We start from the raw sequence: 20,738 nt of genomic DNA on the forward strand, positions 1-20,738 counted from the left end.
TTAATAATAATGTCTCGTTCACAATGGAACATCCGCAAGGAGAATGTCGTTATATCCAAAGCCACACGATGGCGGGTACTCAACCGATTTCCCGGTCTTGAGTCTTGGACGGAGCGGTCTTGCTCAAAATGCAAGCAGGATTCAAAGCGGCGTGCTCATTGGCACAGCCATTGAACACGCCTCTTTGACCAAGACACCGCTCCGTCCAAGACTCAAGACCGGGAAATCGGTTGAGTACCCGCCATCGTGTGGCTTTGGATATAACGACATTCTCCTTGCGGATGTTCCATTGTGAATGAGACATTATTATTAACTATAAGTCTCCGATACAGGAACCCGAGGCACCAACCCTCCCTTCAACCCAAACCATCGTGCCCTAATTTACAGGAGCGGAGCATATCTCGCTCTGAGAGGTTTTCAAAAATAAGGTACAAACAGGCAATATATTTTAAGTCCTGATGATGATCCCATGTTCACTAGGAGCCAGGGATCGAAAGGCCGTCGACACTTTCACAATTCTGTAACCTTGCTATTGTGTTAATATTTGTTACAGTAATTGTCTGTCTGAGCTTGCTTTGCAAAATGTGCTAATGTTGCAAGGGACAGTTGGCTCCCCCCGCTTTTTCCTTGTTTGCCTGATATCTTTTACTTCTTTCCTTACCTTTTCCACCCCGAACTCCGTTCGAGTGGTTTCTGGATAGGTACAGGCTTGTACCCTATCAATTTCCAAATTAGACCCCTTCAGTGGTCTCTCTTTTATCTATGATTATATTTGAATAAAAAATTTTCAGGCCCGGCTGGGTACTGAAAAAATTGACTGATATAGTACTGATTGGAGTCTATATTTTCATTTGAAATTGAAAATTCTAACCCTAAGGACCGTTGTTCTCCTTAAAATTGACTGCCCAAGGTCCCTAGGAACTCATTGGGTCCCCTTGTTTTTTGAAAAGAGCAGGCTGATTCAAGCCAACAATTTAGGCCAGAGGCCTGGGCGTCTAAAGAGTCACAATCAGGAGGGGGAAAGGATCTAAGTAAGGATACAAATATCCTAAGTACCGCTAAGGTCGGCTCTGTTCCAGTTCCTGGCTGAAAGATTACCCTCTAGTGTCCGACTGGTGTTCGACCCAATGATAAAAGAAAAGGTGATAATAAAATGGTCCGACCAAAGGCAAGGAAGGATACAGGGAGTGGAGATATCTAAGTTGACAGTCCATACCTGGTCCAATATGTGGCCTTTTACATGGGTAGCCGATTTAATATGTTGGAAACAATTAATGCCCGTCAAAAGATCAGAAAAGGCCAAGGAACACACACTCTCTTTATCATCGGTGGGCCAATAGTTAAAATCCCCCAAAATTAAAACTTTGGAGTTGTTGATAACCAATTAAGAGAGCATGTCACCGAACCTAGATTGAAAGTTGGGCATATGCTGAGGGGGTCGGTAAACCAGGACGCAAATAAGAGGTACAACTGGAGATTCAAGTTTAAGGACAAGACAATCGACTGAGGGAAGATCGTCCACAGCCAATGAGGAAAAACGGGTGGGGTACTTGATAATAGCTGCCACCCCACCACACGGTTTGCCTGAGACCCTATTAGCCTGGAGAATGTAGTAACCTGGCGGGGTCGCAGCAAGGATGTCCGGGAAGGATTCCTCATTGAGCCATGTCTCAGTGATAAATAACAGGTCGGGTTTGTCAGAATCCAAGAGTTGAAATATTTCCAGCTGATGCTTGGGCAGGGAGCGAGTATTCAAATAGCACACAGTAAACTCAGAATTAACAGTCTTTTTAGTGAGGGAGGGGGGGGGATCCGAGCACGAAGAGGTGCATAAAGGGAGTTCCATGGCCTGAGGAGAATCGACCTTAGGAAAGGCCTTTCTAGGGCAAAGCAGCCCCAGTGAGTTAAGTGTGGACTGAGTAGGGATACTATGGGGCCAATGGGCATGCAGGAGAGTCAATTCGAGGGCCGAATAGCTGGCAGAAAGGGCAGAGTGGGGTGCCCCTTGCCCCGGCCGGCCGGGGACGGGCGCAGACATGCTTACCTTAGGTGCGCCTTTGGTGCGCCGTTGGCGCGCCCGCTGCGATCGTCCGCTGCGCGGCCGAGTAACCATCTCTCCCATATAGGGACCCAGGAAGTGACGCTGCAAGGGGGAGGAGTCGCGTCCCTCCGTTCAATTGGCACAAAATGGCCGTGACGGATCAGGGACCGAACAGGTAAGTGCAGAGGGGAAGAGGGTATTTTAAAATACAAGTTAGCACCAAACACAAAAGAATATAAAACACTAGAAGTTAGACGGTTTTTAAGTCAACCGCGCTAACGCCTGCCATTCGGTTAAAAAATAAAGCAAAACTCGCCAACCAGCGTCTGGCTCACACTGCTCACACCAGCGCAGCGTTTCTGACTGGCGGCTTTGTAGGCAGCAAGGGGGAGGAGTCGCGTCCCTCCGTTCAATCGGCACGAAATCGCCGTGACGGACCAGGGACCGAACAGGTAAGTGCAGAGGGGGAGAGGGTATTTTAAAATACAAGTGCACCAAACACAAAAGAATATAATTGATTTAGGTTTAGTATTTACTCGGGAGAAAGTGCATTCTGAGTGTTGTAGTTTGGAGTTTGTTTTTGAGGGGGTCAGGTGATCCAATTATTTGACAGGTGGGTGGGCGAAGTATTTTGGTTTAAATGCGGGTTCAAAAGGTGGGTTTGTTATATGGGAGATAATCGCTGTTTGACGAGCACCTCGTATGTTACGAGAGATTTTGGAATGAGCAGGTATGTTTGTGGTTAGTTGTTGTGGTATTAGGGCATTTTTTAAGTGTATCCGTTGGGATTCGTTTGTGAACCAATGTGGTTAGCAGATGGACAAGAGAAGTGAATGTTCCAATGCGGAGGATGTGAGAAAGGTGGAACTCATGTGTGATTGGAGCTGAAGATGACTGTTTCGTGTGATAGGTGAGGATGAGTTATCTAGTTGTGTATGTGTGGGTTCCAATAGGTGGACTTGGGGAGAGCGTGATTCGGTGGACGGGGGGAGAGGAGGTCATGGGGAGCCGTCATAGATCATAGTGGGATTGCTTATCACTGCATTGTTTGGGGGATTAACAATAAGGATTGATGTTAAGGGGAGCGAGTTTGTTTGAATTTAAATGCAATTGATTTTGATTAATGTTTTGAGCAATAAGCATTCGCAAAATGTATCATGGATTTATATGAATTTTATTGGTAATGTTACACAGAGGACAATCAGTAATTGTGTACTTTCTTTAATTGTCAATTTACAGTTACCCCTGAAGAAGGGCTGGACTCAAGCCCAAAATGCATTGGGTGCTCAATAAAGAAATGCTGATTTGAACGATTCTGTGCATTTTGATCGTATTTTTCGAAGAGGTCCGGATGGGCACACTTAAATATGGGAAGCATTCAAAATACACAACGCCACACACGTGGACAATTTAAAGGATAATAAGGAAATCTTTTGGCAAAAAATTGTGGACTAAATGGGATTAATTAAGAGAAAAAAACAAATGTTGAATGTGCAGCAGGATCTAGTATCCAATAAACGCTGTGCATCTGGGAGTGGAGCGTTTAAACGCGCTCCCTACAGTATCCTAATATTTTTGTGCCATAATGTACTAAACATAATAGGGTCAAGGCCATGTTACATATGCATATCAAAACTAGGGCTGCATTCAGGAGGCACTGGCTGAGATTCTTCCTATCAAGCACCTGCAGAACAACAACGACAACCCAAAAGCCAAACTTTACTGAAGCCAGGTATTTTTAAAAGGAAAACAAGTTTGTTATTCTTTTTTTTACTTGGCAAAGTAGTTCCAAGTACTTTTTACCAAAACAGTCCTCAGACCATGCCAAACTCAAACCACAATAGTCCCATATCCACAAAGAACCAAAAGAACCTGACCTCATATCAGCAGTACAAACAAACCAGTTATCCAGCAACGTGGGACGAGTGGCGGTGAGTGAGCAGTGGCAGGGCTCACAGCTGCTTTTGCGCGCTGTTACTGTGTTTTTAATTGTGGTCACGTAGTGTTTTTACGGACTGTGCTGCACAGCATACTTCATTTTAAAACTGTTCTTCTGCACGGAAAACGGCTGCACTTTTAGCGGTGTTTCCGCTGGAGTCTAGCCCTTAGTGGGCTGAGGCTTCTTGAATCCCCCCCCAGACGCCCTGACTTACCAGACGCATTGGGGTGCCTGTCTTGTCTTCCCTCCTCCACGCCTCGGTCCGACAGGGTGGCTAGCACCGTTGAGCGGAGGGCGTGGAGGTGAGAGACAGTCACTTCCGCTTCCGCCTGCGAGTGACCGGTTAGCGGTCTAGTCGCGGTGAGGCAGACGGGCTGAGGACTTTAAAAGGAATCCAGCAACGTGGGACGAGTGGCGGTGAGTGAGCAGTGGCAGGGCTCACAGCTGCTTTTGCGCGCTGTTACTGTGTTTTTAATTGTGGTCACGTAGTGTTTTTACGGACTGTGCTGCACAGCATACTTCATTTTAAAACTGTTCTTCTGCACGGAAAACGGCTGCACTTTTAGCGGTGTTTCCGCTGGAGTCTAGCCCTTAGTGGGCTGAGGCTTCTTGAATCCCCCCCCCGGACGCCCTGACTTACCAGACGCATTGGGGTGCCTGTCTTGTCTTCCCTCCTCCACGCCTCGGTCCGACAGGGTGGCTAGCACCGTTGAGCGGAGGGCGTGGAGGTGAGAGACAGTCACTTCCGCTTCCGCCTGCGAGTGACCGGTTAGCGGTCTAGTCGCGGTGAGGCAGACGGGCTGAGGGCTTTAAAAGGAGGATGTCACTCCGGAAGCGCAGCGGACGAGCGCAGCGGGCGCGACGAAGGCGCGCCGAAGTGTCGCCAAAGTCGAGCCCGTCTGCGCCCGTCCGCGGCCGACAGCGGGCTAGGGCGATAACCCCTGGTCGTAAGATCCGTTGGTCGAAGGATCAACTCCTTGGCTTCCGTCCTCGCACTGCATCCATATGTATGCATGGCATGACGAGTGACGAAAGGGAATGTCCTCATTGCGGCTACCGTTTTACTACCCTGCTGCGGGATACCACGGAGCAAGCACTTTCCTGTGGCCTCCTTAATGTAAGGTCACTACGTAAACATAGACTCGACGTTTATGAGCTGATTCTAGATAAAAAGTTCGACCTACTGTTTCTTACGGAAACTTGGTTAGACCAGTTTTCCGACTCTGACATTATCGAGGCCACGCCGGAGAACTATTCTTGGGTCAGGCAGGATAGGCCTGAGGGGGTCGGAGGGGGGATTGCTATTATTTTTAGGAAAACTTTGGGCTGTTGCCTAGAGCGCACTCTGATTGTGGAGAGTGAGGCTGGAGTGTTCACGATTCAAATCAACGGGGGCATGACGATCAAAGGCTGTCTGGTATATCGGCCGCCAGGGGCATGCAAAAAGTTCAGAGAAAGCCTGCTAGAAAGCCTTATGGAGGCTACCCTACGCAGGGATAAATTTCTCCTATTAGGAGACCTGAACCTGCATTTAAACTGCCCAGAGGATACAGGGGTCAAGGACATCTGCCGGGATATGCTAGCTCTTCAACTGGAATTGAAGCTATTGGACCCCACGCACCACCAGGGACATCTCCTGGACCCGGTTTATGCTAACTGGGGAGGTGTGGAGGTGTCTGGAATAGAGCCTATCCCCTGGACAGACCACTTTCTGGTGGCATTTTCCATACAGAGCTTTAAATTCAACAAAGCCAGTCAGGCACCTCCTAACTATCTCAGGAGGAAGTGGGCCAAATTCTCGGTGGAGGATTTCAACCAAGCTTTAAGTAGGGGTGGTCAGCCTGGCGGCGAAGACATAGAAACAGCGGTCTCTAACCTGAATCAGCGCATTACTGAAGCGCTTGACCAGACAGCTCCACTCTGCCGCATATCTACAGGTGCTCGGAAAGAACGATCAGCCCCATGGTATAGTGGTGAGCTGAGGTTAACAAAGGCAGATTGCAGGCGAGCCGAAAGGGTCTGGAGGGTGTCTTATGACAATCAGGCTAGAGAACTGTTCTTGGAAAAAAGGCGCCTGCATCATAGGCTGATTAAAAAGTCTAAGGCAGCATACTATGCAGGACAAATCCTGGGGTCGGAGAATTCGGCCAAAGAACTCTTCGGTATTTACAAGTCTTTGACCACGGTAAATTCACCTACTGAGCCGGAGAGTTTCTCAACGGAGTCATGTGACCGAATTGCCGAATATTTTTCAACTAAAGTCGAGAAGATCTACTCGACTTTCCCTAATCCACCGACAGGGATTGACTTCGAGGCAGCATTTGGGGACACGGAGACGGCAGGGCATCTTACTAACTTCCACACCCCCCCCATTTGAGGATTTAGTAGTGGTGTGTCGCTCTGTCAAATCAGGGTCCCCGTGGGACCCAGTGTCACCCAAACGCCTGGAGGACAGCCTTGTAGTTCTGGAGCCATATATGAGGCACGTCTTGGATATCTCCTTCGGATTGGGGAAGCTGCCTGAGGGGTGGAAACAGGCGGTGGTGCTCCCGCTTCGGAAGAAACCCCACTTAGGCTTCGAGGTATTAGAGAATCTGAGGCCCATCTCCCTCCTGCCTTTTCTGTCCAAAGTGGCAGAAAAGGTGGTTAATACCCAAATCATGAAGCACGTGGAAGAGACGGGACTGCTCCATGCGACGCAGTTTGGTTTCAGGCCACGCCATTCCACCGAGTCTGCCCTCCTTATGGCTACGGAACATCTGAGGGAGGGTGTGGATGCAGGCCAAACTATGGCTTTGATCCTGTTGGACCTCAGCGCGGCGTTCGACACTGTAGCTCACAACATCCTGCTACAGTGTCTGAACAGAGGTGGCATCTCTGGCACCGCGCTGAGATGGATCCAGCATTTCCTCAAGGGGAGAAGCTTTCGAGTCAGGCAAGGAGACTGCTATTCAAAGGGGGTCCCCCTGGGCCAAGGCGTACCGCAGGGTTCGTCACGGAGCCCGACCCTTTTCAATATGTATGTCGCGCCGGTTGCCTCGATTGTGGAGAGTCATGGTCTCCAACTGGTTTCGTATGCCGACGATACGCAGCTGGTGATCTCCCTATCGCACGCGCCCTGTCTTGCTGCCGATGGCTTCCATTCGTGCATGAAAGAACTTGCCGAGTGGATGGCTATCAACTGTTTGAAGCTTAATGGCAGCAAGACAGAGGTGCTGGTGGTGGGGAGAGCCCAGTCTGCCTGGTCGTCGGCATGGTGGCCACCCTGTCTTGGACCAACCCCAACCCCCTGTCAAGAGGCACGTAACCTGGGGGTGTGGTTTGACGCGGGTCTTACTTTTGGCCCCCAGATCAACCGGGTGGTAGGAGTCTGTTTTGGGATTTTGAAGAAATTGAGAAAGGTCCTTGACTTACTCCCGATCGGTGCCCGTCAAACCCTGGTCCATGCCCTGGTGACAGCTAGGTCGGACTACGGGAACCTGTTGTACCTGGGGGCTCCGGAAAAAAGCATGGCACGCCTGCAAGTGCTGCAGAATGCGGCAGCTCGTTTGATCCTCAGGCTGCCCAAAAGGGCGCCTTCTAAGGCGGCCCTCCAGAAGCTACACTGGCTCCCCGTGAGGAGAAGAGTGGAATACAAAGCCCTCTGCACCTGTCATCGAATCTTGAATGGCAGGGCGCCCGATCCTCTGAATAAACTGATCGAAGTGTATCAACCAACACGAGCGCTTAGATCCGCAGGGGGCGGTCTATTGAGGATACCCAGAGTTAAGAAAGCCCGCATGGGAGGTAGGTCCTTTAGATGCTTAGCGGCAAACAACTGGAACAAACTACCAGTGGACCTGCGCCTGGAACCGGAGGAAGCTAGGTTCCGAGCGAAACTGAAAACATTCCTCTACACTAAATAATTGTCCGCACTGCTTCTGTGCTCCCTGCTCGCTGCCTCTCCCTCTTTTAGCGCGTGGACACGCCGGTGTGCGTAACGCAGTGCTCTACAAATGTCCCAATAATAATAATAATAATCCACTGCTGATTCTTTAGACCAAACGGTCATATCCAAGGGTTTTGCCATTCAGGACTTCAGTCGGGATGACCACTGGGCGAGGCACCGTCCAACAGAACAAAAGCGGCATCTGCGAGCAAATAAAATTCTTTGTGCTGGGATCCCTGAGCCGTCAGTCACACCAGACGATGTCCTTGGCCTCCCTCCGTTTACGGAAAAGGGATGGATAAATCACCTGAAGGAGTCCTTGTTAGGGCACCAACTGAAGGAAGTGACCCAATTAGGGTGACCCGGGTCACCTCTCAGCCTGCCATACAAAATAGAGAGTCCGTTAGACAGTAGAGAATACAAACCAATAAGCATTTATACATAGACACTCAGAGCGGAGCCCAGTCTGCCCAGTCGCTAGGAGTGCTGCAGAGGGGACTGAAATCGACAAGCATGAAGATACATTATGTACATTTCGTAACTGGGCTAAAACACGCCCACAGTGGAATTTTCCAGGCAGGTGCAGCTAAACAGTAAAATAAAACAAAAAACTGTTGCAGCGCTTCTATCGTTTACAAAATATCTCAATTCCAAGGTCGTTCCATTCGGGCCCGCAAATAGACAAGTGGGAGAGGGCCTCTACCTAGTGAGAAAGGTATGCACTAATAGGAACCGGCTACTCATTATGTGAACAACTGGGTCAGTTTCGAACAGCCTAAAATGGCGCCTGTTAAGAAAATGATGCAGCAAATGCTACAATACATAGTGCAATGCGCAAATATAAGCATTTCTATTCTAGCAACACCATACGTAAGAGGGATATGGTGATAGGTAATTCCCTCTGCTGCTAATACAGGTAACTGTGTACAGACATACCAGTCCCTTGCATCCATAGTGTCAACAACTGAAAATAGACATTTGACGAATAATCTCCTCCAGATGCATCTACAAGAAAAGCTTTGTAATCTAGTGCGTGCAACCCATTGCCAGTAGGAAGTGGGCTTTTAGGAACAGTTCTAGATTTTATCTCAACGGATAATACACCTGCTAATATAAACCTACTTTTATTGTGTTTATCTGTTTCATTGACTTCTCTAGAATCAGACGGTCAAGTAAAATGTTTGCAACAAGCAGATTTCTTCAGTGTATTTTTACTTATGAGATGACAACGTCCATAAATCATATGAGGCATTTAATTTAAAAAGTCTCCATGAGTCTTCCTCAGCCCACCTCCATGTTCTTCTTAGTGACATTATTATGCTCCCTCACCTGCCTTTGACCTAGGTAATCTTCTAAAATTATTTTTAACTAAGTCAATTCATTTTTCTCTAGTCAAAACCTCAACTAAAAGTTAAGTCTAAAAATGAAGCTAATGATAATTCATGTAAATCTGTTCCATGACAAAGTAAAGTCAACATACAGTTGAGCCACTAGTATACATTCATGGAGGTTTAACTGGAGTTGCACTTTTATTCTCCATGTGTCTAAGCTCTCTCTCCATGTCATTTGTGGCAAAGTATGTCCATTCAGGGGATGAGTACTTACAACATAGCACTCTGGCTCTTTTAATCTCCTAAACTCAGGTTGTTGTGCCTTCTCAGGCAACGGTCCTGAGTTTCTACTCAGTGTGACACATCACTAGGCCCTTCGTCAGGGTCTGAGTCTGGCTCAGGGAGCAGTTGAGGCCAAAACTCCATTCATAAAGAACCCTCATGTTGTGTATGTGCTGTTATGGGCTCTTGCCAATTCTCAGTACTCTGTGCACCTTATTCAGGGTATTCTCTTAGTTGGGGGTTGCACTTTCCAGAGAGGTACTGTCAGATCAACAAGAGGACACTCCACTCTACAAGTGTGGACTGCATGGATCCAGTTGAAGACCCCACACTTCACAGCAGTATGCATCATTAAGATAACCTGGTACGGTCCATGCCATCTAGGTTTCAGACATATTTTTCGAACTTGTTTCTTCACCAAGATCCAGTCGCCAGGACTGAGGTCATTGCACTGCACCATACACGCAGAGGCAGCAACAGCTTCAACCTGTTAGACAAACAATGGACCATGACATCTAGTCCTTTGCAATACTTAAGAACCATGTCATCTGAAATGTTCACAGTTGCATTTGCGGGCACTGCATGTACTCTCATTGCTCTCCCCATGAATATTTCATGCAGGAACATTTGTGTTTTTTGATCAGGACCACTGCAAAGACTCAGCAGCACAAGTTGCAATGTGTCAGGCCACTTCAGAGATGTTGATGCACACACTTTGACCAATCTGGCTTTCAACATCTCATTTACCTGCTTCACAATGCCAGAAGCTCCTGGCCAATAAGTGAAATGCAATCTCTGCTCCACTTGAATTGTTGCACATATCATTTTAAGGACCTCATTATTGAAATGAGTCCCTCAGTCTGACGTCAGCGAAATTGGAAAACCGAACCTTGGTATGAGCTCCCTCAAAAGCAATTGAGCAACTGTGAGACTGTCATTTCTTGTGGTAGGATAGACTTCAAATCAACTGAAGAAGATGCACACAACCACTAGGACATATCTCAGCCCATAGGCATCTCAATAAAGTCCATCTGCATTCTGTTGAATGGTTCTTCTGATCTTCCTATATCAATCACTGTCACTGGAGTTATTTTCTCGACAGTCATCTTTTGACACAACACATCTGTCGCACAAGTCTACAGTCATCAACCGAAATTGTGGATTAAACTAATGCTGTCTAAACAATGTCAGCCCTCCCAATATGTGTGGGTCCTTGGAAATGTCTTGCCATTGGTGACAAGATGCTGTCTGGCTACACTGGTCTATGACATTTTCTCCTGCAATCTATTCCTTTCCTCCCGGGTGTCAGTTGTTAACAACAAAAGGTTATAATTGGTCTCACCTTCGGGGTCATTGATATATTCACCATTGAATGTTTGTGACCCATGAGCATCTTCATCAGCATAACAGTTGCCCACTTTCACATAATCATCACCACTGCATTGGGAGGTACACTTCACAATTGCAATTTTGGCAGGCAGCTTGACATGTTCTCCATTGAGGATCGGGGATCCAGATGATGTCATGAATCCTCTTTTTGACCATAACTGTCCACTGTCATGAATGACACCACAGCCATACTGATTATCTGTAAATATAGTCACTCTCAGCTGTTCAGAGACAGAGCAAGCCCTAGTAAAAGCTGTCAATTCAACCATTTGTGCAGCGAACAACCCTCAAAGCCAGGAGGCTTCGACTACACCTGCAAGTTTATTTTATTGCCTCTTAAAAATGACCCATCCTCAAACAGTATGTAATCAGACTCAATCAGTGGCTCATCTTGTAAAACTGGTCTTGGCACATAGTTCAATGACATAGAAACAATCATGGTCAAGCTCCCCCTCATCATTTTCATTCTCCAGGAGAGACATTATGGTGGCAGAATTCAAAATAGTACATCTCCTAAGGTGACATTTTATGCAACATGAATAATCTGTTCCTATTTTGTCAAGTGACTGTTGGTTAAGTGCTTTGTGTAGTTATGTATCAACAATATCTCAACACAATGGGGCACAAGAACAGTTATGGGATTTCCCTTCCTAATATTTTAAGACCGTTCTATACTGACACCATCTGGAGTCACAGCTTTAAGGCACCCAGGCAACCCTGCAGCTACATGTTCAAGAGTGTCAGAAAAATAAAGCCACAGGTCATCTTGTATTTCCATGCATCAGTAAAAGCATTTCAAGAGTGCTGCCCTCTCTCTCACTGCAGAAAAGAGAAAAAGCTTTTTTGTAATGAGGTGTTCCTAGTTTCGGGACACACAAGACATTTTCTTTCAGCTCTAGGAAGGCAATCAAGCAGTCATTATCTTGTGTTATCCATGAGTCAGCCTCTGTAAAGGCTTGTCTACTAGGGAAAGATTGGATATACACTGGTGACATTAGCCCACCATTCCCCAAAACATTCTGACTTTTCTCTGGATGATTAGTGAATTCATTTTAAGAATCACCAAGAGCCTTTCTTGTGACACCCTTCTCAATCCTTTTTCAATGTGATATCCGAGATAAAGGACTTCCTTATGACAATACTGCAACTTACTCGGGGACACTTTATATCCATTCTGAGATATGTGATTGAATATTGCAATGCCATCTTGTTTACACTCTACCTATCTATCGGATGCAACCAGTAAATAATCTATGTACTGCATTAGGACTGAGATACAAGGTATGATTTAAAATTGAGGGGCTCTCTGTATACCCTGGTGAAACTTGCCACCATGCCAAAACTCATTACTGGAACTGGAAGGCGAAGGGGTATTGACTGTCTTCATGCAAGGGTACAAAGAAAAATGCATGACACAAATTGATGACAGTGAGCTACTCAGCCTCAGATGAAATTTGAAACAAAATCATCACAGCTGAATTCAGTAAAATGGGACAATAGGGAACAATGATGATGATAATCTTTTTGCAGGTCCTGCACTATGCTGTACTTATTGCTTGGATTCTGCAATCCCATAATGAATGAATTACACGGACTCCCCATTATCTCATTCAAAATGCCTTGTTGTATCATCGACTCAATCACTGGGGTAATCCTAGCAACTGTTTCAGGGATCAAATTATAATGTGGTAATCTTGGCTACTCGAAAATATATTTTACTTTTATGCGAACAGCCTTAACTCCTTTTATGAGACATCAATATATTTTCCCCTAAATAGTCCCAGACCTCATGCTTCATACTATCCCTAAGGTTCAGGTGTAAATCATAATTTGCCATCTAAGAATCCAATCCATTTGTTGGCCCTTGACTTACCAATTTAACAACAACATCTTCATCGTGGGTTTGGTGTTCTCCTTTTGACATACAATATATACTGCAGTTTAATTTGTACTAGAGATCATACCTGAACAAGCTCACAGGACGTGAATCTCATACCACAAACTGGTGATCCTCCTTAAAGGAGTATTTCTGTTAAGGGGTTTGCTATTTGCTTATTTGAGACTACTATAACTTGAAATCTTTTTGTCGAGGGGATTTGGAACTTCCACTGTTCTAACAGTAAAACGGGTAGCACCGGTATCAATCAAGAATGATACAGGGTGGCCATTCACCTCAACTTCTACAAATGGACCACTCTGGTCTACCTCTAAGACTATGCAATATTTCCCCCCCCTCAGGCACCGTCATTGTGTTTGATCAGAGCCGTAGTCCTCAAGAGTCTCAAACATAGAGAAAATTGCTGATACACATTCTGATGTTCGAAGGAAGTCTGATTTAAATTTGGGACTTGATTTGAAATAAATCGGGGTCTATTTGCATTTTACTGCGACATCTGGGGGTAGGTAAAATCTGCATCATAGGAGCTTGGGACACATTCAAATTTTGCATTATTTCTCTTTGTGCATTCTGAGACTGTACAGGTGTATTATTCTGGGGCTGCCAGAACCCTGAAATATGAACCTGGTTCTTATTTGTCACTCTATTAGGATTAAAATGACATTCCCGCTTTCAATTCCCTAACTTATTGCAATAGTGACATGGATTCATTATATTCAATGTTGCCATATCAATCCCAGTAATCGTCAAATTGAACCGCTACCACATTGCAGGAACCCATTTCCACCTTGCATCACAGGAGGTCCCTGCTGATACAGTCCTTACATGGAACCAACATTCCCTATGAAAGGTTAACACTGACTTCATCCTTGTGCTGCTTTTATCTGTGACACCATCAATTTCTCTTTTAATCGCTTCTGCTTAAATTCAATTCATTGCTACAGTATTTTGCGTATTTTTAAATCTCATCAATCGATTTATTCCGGCCAACGAATCAAATGCTGTTGAAGGATTAATCTTATCCCAGGTCTCAATGCTGTCACACACCTACGCACAAAAGTTCCCATGTCTTTAGCTTCAAGAGTTTCCATTCCATTGTGCTGCTTAAACCCCTGCAACAATCTCTCATAATAGGCATGCACTGACACGTTGAGCTTCTGAGTCATCCTGTCAATCTTGACCCAATTAATGTCTATAGCTGGTATTTTTCCTTTAAAAAAGGTCCTCATCTGTTGAAACATTTTCTTCACCAAAGGTGATGGGGCATGTGATAATGGGTTTCTCTGGGGTTTCTTCTCCGACAACTCTATAGCCACTTTAGACTCTGCCATCAAATAACTTAGTATCACAATGTCAAAGAAGGTATTCAAATCCATCCACAAGCCTTGTGAAATCTTCACAGATCTCTCAATCTGTGTTTACCATTTCACTGGCTCGTCTCTTAATTTTAGGAAATCATTGGTGAACGACGCAAGAACACTCCTTCTCTAAGACAGATGAACATAACATCTACCTGGCGGTTCTACAATGGAAAATTTTAAGCGCCCTCTCCATCCAATAAAGATGGAGCGGGTTCTCCCTTTGGGTTGTTTTGATCTTTCCTTTTTGTCCGCCTGCCTTCCCACTTATTTAGCTTGCTCCCTTTTCAGATGCTACTAACTAATCTCTTAATTTGCGTTTTCATTCACAGTGTTCCCATAGTGTAAAAGTCAAGCTCACCAAAACATACCCAGTAACTTTTCTGAAAAAAATTAGTTCAACTTAACTGTACAACATATTTCTGAGCTAATTATGACAATTTATTGAGAGCTTTGTCTGCGCAGTTAGTGATGTTTTTGCATTAGAATACATTTGTTATCCTGGTAGATATCTAATCAGGAAAGGGCACCTAATATCATTTCATTCAGTTCTATCCTTAGTTTTACCACATCCACTGCATTTTCCCCTCACCAGCGTCTGAACTATTTATTTGCATAGTCCTGAGCCTTTACTTTCTTTTCTGGACCCATTTAGGAACCGGATAAAATCACCTTGCGTTTTTGTAATTTTTGGGATTTTTTTGTGACTTTTTGTATTTTGTTATCCTCTTACTTCCTTATTCATTCTTTCGTTTCCTTTCCTTTCCTTCCCTTTCCTGTTTCTTTTCGAATCGTTCTTAACCTCTTCCAGCACCATGGCAAAGGGTTGCCTACCTTGCAAGTGGTGCCACTGCCCAGGTGTGCAGCGCCAGGAGATCTTCAGTGAGGAGAAGGTGGCAGAACAATTATTCTTGGGGCAGCCCCACCTTCCCTCCATTCTGGCAGCATGAGACATGCCCGGCAGTGGATATCCCCTGTGGGAGTGTTAGCTGCACTGATGGAGGGTACGCCGGTGCATGTGGAGCACCAGCCAGGTTTAACGCACTGACCAGCTGCTGACGCACCGCTGGGTGGATATTTTTGAACAGGAGCAGGACCTGCTACATCTGCTAGATGTGGAGATTCCAGAGCTCGTGAGTATGAATTATTTGCTATTTTTCTACAGTACTAAATACAAATTTCCCAAAAGCAGTTCGCACTCAGAGTTAAGTTACATTTAGTTTATGTAAGGAAAAATATCATTATATGATCCAGTTTCTAGTCTTAGCCAGGTGGGTGCTCACTGTTACCTAATCGTACTCATCATTGGTGCTCATTTTGACTAATTAATTAAGAAGCCATTGCAGACTATTCTGCCATCTTGTCACCCTAGTGAATCAGTGATTTTGTTTGTTTGATCTAATTATTAGGTTTTTACATAAGTTATATATTGGACAGGTATATATTTCCATACAGAACCAGTAGGAAGTCCTCGAAGCAGAGTACTTGATATAAAACAGTGACAACATAGGCACAAACATAGCATCAATTCATCTCACTGACACACATTTTCACATCCCAGGTCTAGCATGCAAATGAAAATAATCTGATGTAGCATCTTTTCCTTGTTGCAAACGTACTACTCATGTACATATTAGGTTCATATATACAACTCATAAGGCTCCACTCCACCTTGTCACTTCAACCAACTAATCGATCAAATGACCATATAGATAACGTTGAAACAATAAAACAACAAAAAAAGGAGGGGCATGGAGAAAAATCAGGAACCCTATATCGGTGAGTAAAGAACACTGACCTTGATCATTGCAAAATTGCTGCTTATACAATCCTACATATGCACATATTATCAACATAATATTAATACAAGGTGACTTGAGGTGTAAGAAACATACTACACATTCCAGATCACACTTTGAGTCACAGTACAACACATGTATAGAACAGAATTAGTTGATGCTAGGAATGTCTTCCGGATCATCCAAATTACCAACACTTGCACAACATTGTATTCCATTCCATGGAAATGGGGTATTTATGAAACTGCTTTCCAACGGCATGTAATTAGCCTTTTGGCCATGACCAAAGCCAAATCTTTAAACCTAGAAGAGGCTTTATGCTTTTTACTTCTAGTTATACACTCCTCACATGTTTGTGGCAACTCCCTATCTGTGCTAGTATCCAGAGCACAGATCACCTCCTCCTAATACATTTGCATTTGGGGCAATACCAGACCATATGTAATAGATCAGAATCTATCAGGTTACATTTTAGGCGGCATACATCTACCCTATTGAAATATCTATTAATCTTATCTGGGGATAGGTACACTCTGTGTAGGACATAAAATTGTATCAGCCTAAAACATGCATTTCTGAGGATCTGTCTGGGGCTTTCCAACATTATATACCATTCTTTATCTGTGTATGATCGTCTCAAGTTTGATTCCCATATATTTCACAGTGGCGATTTAATCCAACATGATGTGTTCCCGAATCGACTCCGTGAACCATTTTACAAGATGATGCCCCGTACTCATCACAGGAATGCATTGCATTAGGAGATGTGTTGGATGTTCTTGCGAGATGTTTCCCTAGTATCGCCTCAACATGGCCATCCGAGAGTTATGGTTCAAGAATTGCCCCGGAGGGACACCCTCTTCCTCAGACAAAGAGAGGATTGGCTGCAGCACACCCTCCATATACAGATCTCCCAGTGTAAACATATCTGCCCCGCCAATCTGTAAGGTGCATTACCCTGACTCGCCCTCTTGCTTTCTGCAGAGTAACATGCCTAGTAAGGCGCAATGCCCTCTGAAAGCATTTTTTAGCTATATGGACCAGAAGAGGAAGCAACTCATGTGATCTATTACAGGGGTGGAAGAGAAAGAGAATCCTATCCAGGGAATATGGGGGCCTGCGTTCTGCTGTGTCCACCAGATGTAGCTCCTCCACCCATTTTGCCACCCAGAGTATCTGGGGTACCAAATAGTAATGCTCCATGGTGGGTAAAGCCAGCCCGCCCAGTGACCAAGGTAAATACAACTTTGCTAATGCTACCCTACCCTGCATGTTGTTTCAGATAAAGTCCCTTGTAATACCCTCCAGTGAACGGAAGAAGGACGCTGGTAGGAATATCGGAAGGTTAGCAAACTCCACCCTGCCTAAAACTGAAAGATTACGTTTGCTCCGAATTTGGATTTGGGATTTTAAAGCTGTAACTGCTGTAGATATATTGCTGTCCATGAGATCCCGGTCATTATGCTAAATGTGTATAGCCAAATATCAAAATGCCACTGGTTTCCAATGCACCACAGATCCATCCACCTTCTGATGTGGAGCATCTGTTCTAGGGGTAAATGGGAATAGACAAGACTTACCCCAGTGCACACCCAGCCCAGTGAGTGAAGCAAATTGTTTTAGCGTGTCCAGGATGACATGTAGGATTACCTGTATGTCTTTAACATAAAGCCAAATAACATCCGCATACAGGCATACAACCTGCGGATAATAAGTGATGTGCTTTGGGCTGGCACAAATTTTTGTCCTGGTGGACCAATTGCAGGACAACAGGCGCCAGTCTGCCCGCCAGGACACCCTCCAAGATTTTATAGTCCCCGTTCAGTAACACCAGGGGCCGGTAAGCACCGTATGTGTGGGATCACTGCCCGGCTTGTGAAGCTAAATATGATGGCTTCTGTCATGGAGGTTGGGATGGAAAGGCCCTGCAACTCATCCGTTTATACCTTAAGTAGCAGTGGGCTTAACAGATCTGCATATGTTTTATAAATTTCATGGGGGGAAACCATCAGGTCCCGGCCCCTTGCCAGATGGAAAAGCCCTGCATTTTACCTCTGATCTCTTATAACATGAGTAGCATTCAGTTTCAGCCGCTGCTCCGACGTTATGGCCGGAAAAGAAAGGCCGTCTAGGAACTCCTGTATCACTATCTCGGGAACTCTCAGGGCGGATCTTTACAATTGTGGGAAATGTGTGGTCAGTTCACTATGTATTTCATGTTGTGTAAATGTAACACTCCAATCCTGAGACCAGAGAGTGGCGAAGGGTCCAACCAACGTTTCCTGTTTGATCAACCAAGGCAAAAGCGGGCCTGATAGATCTGCTTTAGCATGCGCCAGAGCTGGGTGCACCGCGAAATTAAGATAGCGTTGATGTTCTAGGAGTTCAGCATGTTTCCTTCGCACCTCTGATAAGGGGGTCACTCCGGCAAAATCTGCAAACGCTTGAGATTCTAATGCTAACAGCTCCCTTTCTACAAAAAGTAGGTCAGATTCGATCTGCTTTCACAGCCCACAGCCCAATCCCATATACTTCCCTCACAGCATGAACTTCATGGCTGCCCATTTCACTAGGGAGGATAAGGCAGATCCTCAGGTGAGGGCAAAGTACTCACCTATAACCTACCCCACCAATTCCCCAAAAACTGAGTCCCCTAGCATTGCCAATTGTAGCCTCTAAGTAGGGACACCAGGAATCCTGCCCTCCCATGCCAGAGTGACACAGTGTGGATTGTGATCAGAGTGTATACGTCCCCAATACTATGAGCCTGTTAGGTAAGGAAGTAAGGATGGACATTCAAATACCTGTCTAAGTAAATATGCAGATTATGGGGTACTGAGAAGAAGGAGTACACCCTCACAACGGTGTTACGATGTCTCTAGACATCAATAAAGTCCCATTCATCTGCCCATCCATTCAGCACCATAGAGTTGGCCATGGATGTCACACCCCCAAATGGGGGCAAGGATCTAGGTACACACGCATCCAGCACACTATTAAAGTTCCCACCAATTAACCACCAAACCTCACACCCTTCTTCATCACTTGGGACTGCAGGCTGAAGAATGACCTATATTATATTTTATGGGCATACACGTTTCCTAACAGAATATGACGTCCATCTAATCTGCCCTTCAAGAGCACATATCTGTCCTCTTTGTCAGTAAGGACCTCATCAATCGCAAAAGGTGTACCTGGACGAATCCAGATTAGGACCCCCCATAAAAATAAAGAGTAATCCGTGGCATATACCTTAGCCCTCCATCTATGTTGTAACCTAGCTGTTTTCACCACATTTAAATGTGCCTCTTAAGATATGAGTATACCGCATATCTATGGGTTGGAATTCAGAGACCCCACACATTTCATATGATTATCATGTGATCCATCCTGGCATTGATTTATGTAAGCAATTGAGTGTACCTTGGACCACACATATACCCTGGAGTAGAAATCAAATATGCACTGTGACATCTCATGCACCCCCCAGTAACTCCTGCAATTAAAGGGAAAATGGATAAACCAACAGGGTAAGGGGACAACATTCTAAGACTAAACCTTATACCCCTGAGGTGTTGCCCAAACCTAACAATCAGCAGAACAACCATGTGTCCTACTAGGAGGAATGGAGGGATGTGTAACCATGCAGGGCATACCATTATGAATCCCACAGTATCATCAAAGTATTCATCAGAAGATAAGTGTAGCAGAGAATAACCCACAAGGACATAGTGAAGTGCTCAATGTACTACACCATGGACAGACATCGCCGGGTCAAATGACAGTGTAGAGACATCCTACCCAAGGCAGTTCACGAGACAGTACTTAAAGGGGGCGCCAAACTCAGTCTATATCATACAATACCATTCAACGTCTATGGTGTGACATCTGGCATTCGTAATAAAACCTTGTCCAACGAGTCTGACATCGACAAGCCACCATCCCCTGACGAATGAAGGGAAGTGTCAGCTTTGTCATCCAGCTCAGCAGTTCTGCCAACTGCTCTGAGCTGTGGACCACCGCCTTCCGCTCCCATCTAATCTGATCCAGACCAGGTGCTGCAGACAGACCAAGGAGTCGCTTCCCAAGCCGTTACCCTCGAGGTCCTTTTCCTCTTGTGTACCCACTCCATACTGACCCGATGTCTCAAACTAATCCCAAACTAATCCCAAGCATCCTGAGGTGTGTCGTAAAATCTTGACTTCCCATCGAAAACTACTCGAAGTCTTGCAGGAAATAGCAGTGAGTAAGAAATATTCAATTGACAAAGCTTTTGCTTAACTGTCAGGAAAGACCCTAGTTTTCACTGGACCTTCATTGTGTAGTCGGGAAAGAACAAAACTGTGGTTTTCTCATACTTGACCTCATCCAGTTTCCTAGTCTTCTGCACAATTACATTGCGATACATGAAATGCATCAGTTTAAAGATGAACGGTCATGCTCTGGTGCCCGGAGCCGGCTTCCGGCCCAGGACACAGTGCGCTCTTTCAATGGTAAAGAACGGGGAGAACTCAGTATGTGGTAGTATGGTCTTGAGCCATTAATCCATGAAGGTTACCATATTTTGGCATTCCGCTCCTTCAGACAGCCCAATCAGCCGTGCAATATTCCTCCTGGAGCGGCCTTCCGCATCCTCCACCTGCTCTTCAAGGTATCTTATTCTGACCGCATGAGCATTTTGTTGCTTCTCCTGAAATGCTGTGGCAGGCTTCAGTTCTGCTACGTCTTGCTCCACAGCAGTAACACAGTCCTAATTTCTGGTGGTCAGCATGCA

This window comes from Lissotriton vulgaris, chromosome 11 (genome assembly GCF_964263255.1).
Source record: "Lissotriton vulgaris chromosome 11, aLisVul1.2, whole genome shotgun sequence".
NCBI classification, from domain to species: Eukaryota; Metazoa; Chordata; class Amphibia; order Caudata; family Salamandridae; genus Lissotriton; species Lissotriton vulgaris.